A 9,682-nucleotide genomic window follows, 5' to 3' on the forward strand; every position below is an offset into this window, starting at 1 on the left:
ATCTGGACATTTCTAACATCTCTGTACCTATTAGCAGTTAATCCCAATTCCCTTTTATTCCCATCCCCTGGGAATCATTAACCTATTTTCTGTTTTTTTTTTTTAAGATTTTATTTATTTTTATTTGACACAGAGAGAGAGATAGTGAGAGAGAGAGCACAAGCAGGGGGAGCGGCAGGCAGAGGCAGAGGGAGAAGCAGGCTGCCTGCTGAGCAAGGAGCCTGATGCGGGGCTCAATCCCAGGACCCTGGGATCATGACCTGAGCCGAAGGCAGCCGCTTAACCGACTGAGCCACCCAGGCGCCCCACCTATTTTCTGTTTTTATGGATTTACCTATTCTGGACATTTCATATAAATGGAATCATACAACATATGGCCCTTTGTGTCTGGCTTCTTTCACTTAACATAGTTTTTTTTTTCAGGCTCATCCATGTTGTAGTATGTAACAATACTTCATTCCCTTGGATTTATTTATTTACTTGAGAGAGAGAGAGAGAAAGAGAGAGAGAATGAGCAGAGAAGGGGTAGAGGGAGAGGGAGAGAATCTCAGGTAGATTGCCCCCTGAGCGTAGAGTCCGAAGCAGGGCTGATCCCACAACCCCTGAGATCATGACCTGAGCTGAAATTAAGATTCAGACACTTAACCGATTGAGTCACCCAGGCTCCCCAATACTTCATTCCTTTTTATGGCAGAATAATATTCTATTGTATGGATATACAATTCTTGTTTACCCATCAATTGGTTGATGGACATTTGGGTTGTTTCCACTGTTGGGCTACTATGAATAATGCTGCTATGGACATTTATGTACAAGTTTTGGTGTAAACATATGTTTTCAATTCTTTTGGGTATGTACCTAGAAGTGGAATTGCTGGGTCATATGGCAATTCTATGTTTAAGTTTTTGAGGAACTGCCAAACTCCATTGAGTTTTGAAATTCTACTATCAAGTTAGATATTTCTAAGAGATCTTTTTAAAATTTTCTGAATGCTTCTTCTTTTTAAAAATGGAATGTAATATCTTCCTCCCTGAGAGTATCAATGATATATGTATTTTTTGAGATTTCTTCTCCCTGTATAGTCTATCTCACAAAGTTAATTTAATTTAATTAAAAAATCTGTTTCTATGTTAGAGGCTTTGCAGTCTATGTCTCATAATCCTTGGCTGATCAAGAATGGTTTTATTCAAGAATGAGGAACTGGAAAACTGGCTGGATCATGCTCTCTATCATGTAGGTAGTCTTGTTGGCTTTGGGTGTCAGAGTGATTTGTTGGGCTATTTGTTGAGAACCCCTAATGTCAATTATTTTGGTCAGATTGTTCAAAGAAGGACCTTCCAATCTCCTGTGGAAGGTTAGGATCTTTCTACCTGTTTTCTGGGGTGGCGGAGGGTGACTTGGAAAGAAGGCTGGAAGTCTCTGGATTCACAATTCAGTATGCACTTGGTCACCTTATAGCCTTCTTTGAGCATGGTGTTTCTGTCCTCAAATGGGCCTGGTAGTTCCCAGTCTGGAGGCTGTTCTATGCTCTCTGGACTGTAAATCTCTAGGTTTCTGCTAGAATGGGGGTGGGGGCAGGTTCCTAGTGGCATGGAGTGGGAAAATGAACCTAGGGATCTAATTGCTTCTCAAACAGCTTTTGGTTTTATTTAGCCTTTTCCCTTTTACCTCTGGATCCTGTGTTAACTTAACTGATACTGCCTATTTCTGTGCCTTTTATGATTTTTGTCATACAAATTGTCTTCATTCTCAGCCTTCCTCACTTTGGGTTTGGGATTTGGCTCTTTCGGTTCTGCTGAATCTGGTTTCCAGTTTCCAAAACTTGTTGATTTTGTCTCAGTTCCTATTGCACTAACTACGTTTTCATTAAAAAAATTCATTGTTGTTGCTTTAATGGAGTTTCTGGGTAATACATCAGTCTTCCATCTTAATCCAGAAGTCTCCAACCCACCATTCTAAATGAAAAAAAATTTGATATTTTCCTTCCTTTCTGAATTAGTCATGATCTAATCAGGGGATAAAAACCACTACACTTGGGGCGCCTGGGTGGCTCAGTCGTTGGGCGTCTGCCTTCGGCTCAGGTCATGATCCCGGGGTCCTGGGATCGAGCCCCGCATCGGGTTCTCCCCTCTGCGGGAAGCCTGCTTCTCCCTCTCCCACTCCCCCTGCTTGTGTTCCCTCTCTCGCTGTGTCTCTCTCTGTCAAATACATACATAAAATCTTTAAAAAAAAAAACAACACTACACTTATTTTAATAGAATTTACTATATATACATATATATATGTATATATATATTTACACGTATTTAATAGAATTTACTATAAAGAATTGTTAATCAGGTATAAAGAATTGCTACCTAAAAAGCTAGAATAGAAAACTCAGCTGTTACGGAGGTAGAAATTGCTGGAAGCAGCTACCGCTCCTAGGCCTGCAAAACAAAGAGAGGAAGTCGGAATGACTAAAAGTTAGAAACTTAGTGGAAGGGCCTCCCAGAGCTGAAACTCAGGCATCTGAGGAAGAACACTTGGCTGAAGCTGGCCTCTCTGAGGCCACATGGTAAGGCCAGCTATGAGTCCTGGGAAGCTGGATTCGGTTGCTTCTGAACCTTCGCAATGGGGTGAAGAGGCAGCAGCCTTGAATGGTATCAACAGGCACAGGAAGCCAAGGAGAAGTTAAACAGAATGGAGCACGTGCTAGGGCGCCTGGGTGGCTTTGTCGGTTAAGCATCTGCCTTTGGCTCAGGTCATGATCTCAGGGTTCTGGGGTGAGCTCAGGTTGGGCTTCCTACTCAATGGGGAGTCTGCTTCCCCCTCTCTGTCTGCCCCTCCCCCTGCTCATGTGCGCACATGCACTCTCTAACTCTTTCTCAAATAAATAAAATCTTTAAAAAAAGAAAAAAAAAGGAGCATGTGCCCTCCTCCTCCTCCAGCCTTTAAGTCTCTCCTGAATGGCTCTTATTGTCAGAGCTTAAAAGAGATCCTTTGGCAACAGAGAAACGTGGTGTATTATATGCCAACCTCCATAAACACTAGCAAGTATGCTTATTGTCAACAAGTTTATTTGCTAATGTGCCAACATGCATGCATTCCCAAGAGCAGTACGAGTTCCAGTGGTTGTACATCATCTACTTTTAAGTTTTGCCAATCTCCGAATGAGAAATCGTATCTCACCATTGTTAAATCTACATTTCCCTTATTAGGGAGGAGGCACATCTTTTTTCCATATGTTGACTGGACCTGACTTTCCTTTTCTGCTCATGTATTTGCCCATTTCCCTAATTTTTTTTCTTAATGATTTGCAGGAATTCATAACTTTTTTGGTAAAATGTATTTGAAACATACAGGTAAGAATAGAGGTTAATATAAAAAACATGCATGTTCCTACCACTGAGCTTTATTAAATTATCTTATTTGTATTCATTCATTGTCTTACTCCAAGTTTTTTTTTTTTTTAAAGAAATAAAACATGCATATACTTGAGATCCTTTTGGCCCCCTTCTTCAATCCTATTCTTTTCCATTCTCCACAATAATCACTATCATGAATTTAGTGTACCATTCCCATGCAAAGTTTTTATACTGAGTAGAAGTTATATTCTGGATACTAACCCTTTGTTAATTTTATGCATTTTGAATTGCAAATCTCCTCTCATTCTGTGCTGTGTTTTTCACTTTGCTTATGGTGTTTTTTGATATATGAAAGTTTAAATTTTAATGTGATCATATTTATCAGATGTTTCTTTTATGGTATGTGCTTTTTGTGTTACATTTTAAAAATCCTTTTTCTATCTTTCCTGTATTCTTTGTATGTCTTACTTTTTGATAAATCTCTATGTTCCCTTGAGGAAAGGATCATGATTTATATATTTTCATCCTCTACAATGTTAATTCCAGTAAATCCCAACTGGTGGGTCAAAAGCCCTAACTGGTGGACAGCAGGATGTTGTCTTTCTCTGCATATCTGGCTCTAGCTGCGGATCCCTTTAGTCACTATCTTGTGTTCTTCCCTCTTTTTTCCTTTTTCTTTATGTCTGCATTTCTCCTTCCTATTCTTTTACCCAGGAGTGATGAGTTTAGAAGAATATCAGTTATAACTGAAAACTATTAGAAATAAAGGGGATTACTAAAAAGTTAAAAAAAAAAACAAAGGGGATTAATAGGATCATACAAGTGGAAAGCACTAGGACTTCAGGAGGTCATTGAGTAGATCATTGACCAGATGTAGTGTCTTTCTGTCTTTTTGATCTACTTCCTACCAGATCAGCTTTATTCTAAAGCTTGTTCTCCCTTGCAGCTACAGGACATTTTTATGCCTAATTCGGTGACATTTGGGCTAGATAATTCTTTGTTGGGGCGGTGTCTATCTTGAACATTGTAGGATGTTAAGAATCTCTGGATTCCTCTCCATCCTGGATTGGGACAAGCAAAAATGGCTCCAGACATTGCCAAAAATCTCCTGGAGAGTGAAATCACCCCCATTTGAGAGCTTCTCACCTAATTAGATGGGCCTAAATCACATGCCTGGTCTGAAACAATGATAGAAGGTATTATTTGGCTTAAGCCAATCTGGACTTACCTCTAGAGCTGGTTCAACTTTTGGTCTGTGTTGATGAAGTGTAGTAATCAAAGAGAAAAGCTAGGTGCTAATGGGAAGGTGGAGGTGATACGCGATAGTCAAGAAATGGCCACCCCAGCAAAATCTGATACAAGGCTCAAAGTGGCAGTTAAGTGACCATTGCCATGTTCTCCCATTATAATACCTGATAATTAATCAATGAGTCCTAAACCCTCACCATTAACTCTTCCATTATAATGGAAAGAAGCGGGGGGGCGGGGCAGAGAGAGGGAGGGAGAGAGATATTTGAGGTCTCTTCTTATTAGGGCACCTATTTCACCATGAAGACCCTGCTCTCATTACTTTATCTAAACCTAAGTATCTCCCAAAGGCCCCATATCCAAATACAATCACATTGAGGGTTAGGGCCTCAACACATGAATTTTGGAGGAAACACAGTTCAGTACATAGTATTATTATTTGGAATTTTGGTAATTATAATTCATTTAGAGAGGAAATAGAAATGCATATTTTTCTGTTATAGATTAACCCCCGATCAGCCAGTATGCCCATCATTGAATTTTTATACAGATGACATTAGAGGAAGCAAAGAGTTTATATATGTGCAGTTATGTCAGAGACTTTGAAGTTAACTATCATAGGTCAGGTTCCTTGGAAATGGTTTCTGAGACCGATGGTTTTGAGAGCTTGAGCAGAAGTGGTTTATTGAACAATAGCTGTAAGGATGGTAGGGAAGCAGGATGGGATGGAGGAAGAAACTGAACGGGGCTAAAGTTGCAGCAGAGTCTCAGCCAATCGTATGGCTGAGAGCTGGGCTGGCCCTGCGCAGATGTCTCACTCTGAGGCAAGGGGCCATGCTGTGTACCGCTGTAACCATTAGATGCAAGCTGTCTCCAGGGCGGGTGCGACCTAGGGGGAAGCACCTCCCTAATGAGGAAGGCATTTTCTCGAACGGAAGTAGCCTTTGGTCCTGAAAACCTGGGGTGGGGGAGGGGCTGGTCTGGGCAGCACACCACAGCCTTCACTACAGGACTCCAACAATCTAAAAGCAGGTGACTCTAAACTCATCGTGGGGCTAGCACTGCAGCCACTGATCATGTTTCCCTTCTAATTGCTTACGTCTCCAGGCAAGCATGTTTTCAGTTGTCTCAAGGATTTCAAAAACAAGCGTTGCTGGCAGCCTCCAAAATTGGCTTCATGCCTGGTTTATCAAACTGAGCCCTGCTTCTTAATAATATAATTTCAATGGAATAAAATGCCTGAGTTTTTGGTCAGAAGCCTCTGAGACAGGTGTCTTCAGGGATAGAATGGTGGAAGACTTTCGCACCTTTTCCATGATCTCTGACCCCCTTGGGATCGTATATTCTTTCCTGTGGTGACCTCTTGGTTTTGGAGTGCTGACATTCCTGTGCCAAGGTGTTTGGTAATGAATGTGGTGGCTCTTGAGATTTTAGTTACAATAACATCACCATCCAGCAGGTTTTTACATTTTGTCTCTATACAATGGAGATTGCGTGCTCCCAAGGACATTTTATTCATAAAAGTATTTTTACATTCTGAAGTATCCCATTTTTCATGTCCACTCTCTTCTGAGAGCTTCACAGATATAAGTGATTGCCAATCCCAATAGCTATATTTGTAAAAAGTTCTTCCAATTGGATAGAAGTTTATCCCTATCATAAATTCATACAAAATGGGTCATTGTATGTTCACTACAGATGGGAGAGGGAAAATAAGACGAAAAACAAAGAGCTAAAGTCCTAGTCTTATATTTTAACCTGCTCTTTAGAAATACTCTCAGGCCAAGAGAGCTCCATGTAGGAAATTAGTACTTGGTTCTTATAACCTCCCTTCTCTCCCATAAAACAAAAAACATGGGAATAATTTCATAGGATAAAACCCAGTTTGGAGAAAATATACCTGCTGAAATGTGTCCAAATATTAGAAAACTCAAGTTAGCTTGAGGTATAGAGAAACTACTGGGTTACTTTTATTGAGAAATTAGGGAAGTCTCCCTGTTGAGTTTGCTCTAAGACCAACAACAAAAGTGGATGATGTCATATTTAGAGACAGAATGGCAGCAACAATTAGGGTTCTTATCTTGGGCTCATCTTTCACTCACAAACACTGACTGAGCTCCATATCACAATGCAACAGAGAGCCCGTCTCTCCAGATTATTATGTTGGTCTTATGTTTATTAAAAAGGACTGACTGATGATCTTGACAGAAACTCCTTTTCTATAGGTACAGTGTTCTTAAGAATGTTTTATGAAAAACTAAGGGTCACAAACTCTCACACTTAGCCTCCCACAATACAAAATTTTGCATATATTTTAAAAACAGTTTAAGAACTTGCTCTCTTACATGATTTTTCATGTTCTCCTAGACTCCAAAGCCCGTTTTTTGGGGGATTCCCCTGTCCTCATTGCATAAGTCCAAGGAGTACCATTACCACTGCAAATTCTGTAGCAGGCTACTCAGATCCCTCCATGTTTGTTAGCCCCTCATCTGTTTTGAGTTTTTCCTTTCATTTTTGATACTTCCCTAGTGTTCGGTTTTGGCAAATAATTTAATAAACAGCACAGTGTAATGTGAAGCCATGTGGTGATTAAAGTATTGTGGTGGCTATTTGTTGGTTGTCTGCCCAGCATCCACTTTCCCTTCCTCCTGACAATATTACTCTATTTCCTAGAAGGGACTTCAAACTTCCCTGAATTTCAACCAGGTTTTTTGGGCAGAACTGACCTCTACTCCCAGGAGTGGGTTCTGATGGTGATAGGTATGAGCCAATTAGCATATCCTTTTCCCCTCAGTGATTTATTCAGGGATGGATTTATAACCCAATCAGAGCTAATTTGATAGAAAAAGATAAATATCTCTTCTCCCTTCTCCTCCCGCTTCTGTATGAGCCACTAGAAACATTTCACTCTTTTCTGCCACATGTAATAGAGGCACTAAGCAATGAACAAAATAACAAATCTCTATCCTCATGGAACATACATTTTAGTAGGAGGAAGTGGGCAGTAAACAGACATATTCACTAGATGGTATTCAGAAACATGGAGGAAAGTTGATAAGGGAAAGGAGTTAGAGAGGTAACAGGTGGCAAGATCTGCATAGAACTTTGTAGAACATTATGGAGACTTTAGATTTTACTCTGGGTGAGATGAGAAGTCATTGGAAATTTTAAGCAGAGGAGTGACAAGGTAGGACTTAAACTATAATAGGACCTTCTGGCTGGGGGGAAAGGTATTGAAAATGGAAAAGGGTGGAAGTAGGGAGACTAGTTGTGACAGTTATGAGGCTTTAGTATATTGAAATATTGGTTCCAATTCTTCACTCCTTTTAATATAATTAAATCTAGAGAGAGAGGGGGAGGCATATCCTGAAAGAAATTATGGGCGCAGCTTTTGGCTCATGAAGTTGACTAGAGTCAAACAGAAAACTCACAAAAAGTTTTTAAGAAAAGTCTATTGGCAAAAACAGTACCAACAACTAAAAGAGACTAGAGATGTGCAAGATGTGAACAGAAATTTGGGTCCTCAATTTTCTACAGGCAGGAATCAGGTTGAGAAATCCACTTATCCACCAAGAAAGACATATTTGCCAATGCCCTTTCCAAGTGACTAAGGAAGATGATGGAAAAAGAATAATTTTCTAGACTGACGAACTAAGAGTTATGGTGAATAGACTGGGAAGTCATTCTTAGAGAGCAGAACCTGTGCCTAATCATGGAACATTATTCCTTTTTCCCAAATAGAGGAATCTGACAATCTTCACTCAGTGGGATTTCATAATTGTTATGGACCAGTGACTCCTCTTTCCCTCCATTGTTTTATTTTTTGAATGAGAGTATTTTTTTTGTGGTTACATTTTCCTTGCCCATCATTTGTTGCATGTTGAGTGTATGAGAAGAAGATACTTGCTCTTTTAATCCATAGGCTCAAGAACAGCCATATCTGGACCTAATATAGATCCAGGATTTCAAGGATTTGATGGATCTTTTAGAGGTCTTGGGATAGGACTGAATTATTTTGCATATATTTGAAAAGGATGCAAATAGTTATAACCAAGAGAGCAGACTCTGGTAGGTTGAATTATTGGTTCTTCATAATTCTTCACTACCCTGTAGTGCATATATGAGGTCTTTGCTATGGTTGCATGGTGAGCAGTATATTTTCTCACCTCTTGACTTTGGGCTTGGTCACGTGATTTTCTTTGGTCGATGGGATGTCAGGTGAAGTGATATGGGCCAAAGCTTGAAATATTCTATGTTGGCTTTTCCTGCTTGTGCTTCTATGACTACCATGAGAAGAGCATACCTTGGGTGGCATTTTTAGTATGGGCTCTGAATAGGACACATGAAAGAGAGGTACTACAGTCGACCCCTGGGCTCACAGCCTGAAGCAAATCTTCCCCAGGCAACCCACAAACCTTCAGCTTACAGCAGATCGGAACCTAATCTCCAGCCTGGAGTCCAGCCTATCTCAACTAATGTGCTACTGATCCACAGACTCATAAGAAAAAAGTAATTGTTTTAAATCTCTGACTTTGCGATGGGTTATGCGGCATTAATGTGGTAATGACTGAGCAATAAGGAGGTAATGGCAATAATTCACGAGAGAGAGGATGGGAACTAGGACCAGGGTGGTCACAGTAGAAGTGGTCAGATTCTGGGTATATTTAAAGATAGAACCCACAGGTTTAGCTGATATATTATAAATGGAGTGCGAAAGAAAGAGAGGAGCTGAGGATGAATTCTAGGCTTTTGGCTTGAGCAAACAGGAGACTGGAATGGTCATTTTCTGAGATGGGAAAAACTGAGGGACTTGAAGACTTGAATATCAGGAGAGGTTGTCAGGAGCAATAACATGGTACTGGATGCGTTAAGTTTGAGCTGCCTACAGGTATCTATAGGGATGTTAAGCTGGCCATTGAATATCCAAGTCTGGAGTTGGAGAAAGACCCAGTGTATACAGTTGCACATCTGAGAGAAGTTAGTCTGTAGATGGCTGGGGGGCACTTTAGAGTTTCATGCGTGGGGAGTTGAAGTTACCAGCAAAGGAGATTGAGAAGGATCAGGCAGGGACATAAGAGGAAAACCAG

The sequence above is a fragment of the Leptonychotes weddellii genome, chromosome 11, assembly GCF_054177405.1.
Source record: "Leptonychotes weddellii isolate Sample4059 chromosome 11, ASM5417740v2, whole genome shotgun sequence".
NCBI classification, from domain to species: Eukaryota; Metazoa; Chordata; class Mammalia; order Carnivora; family Phocidae; genus Leptonychotes; species Leptonychotes weddellii.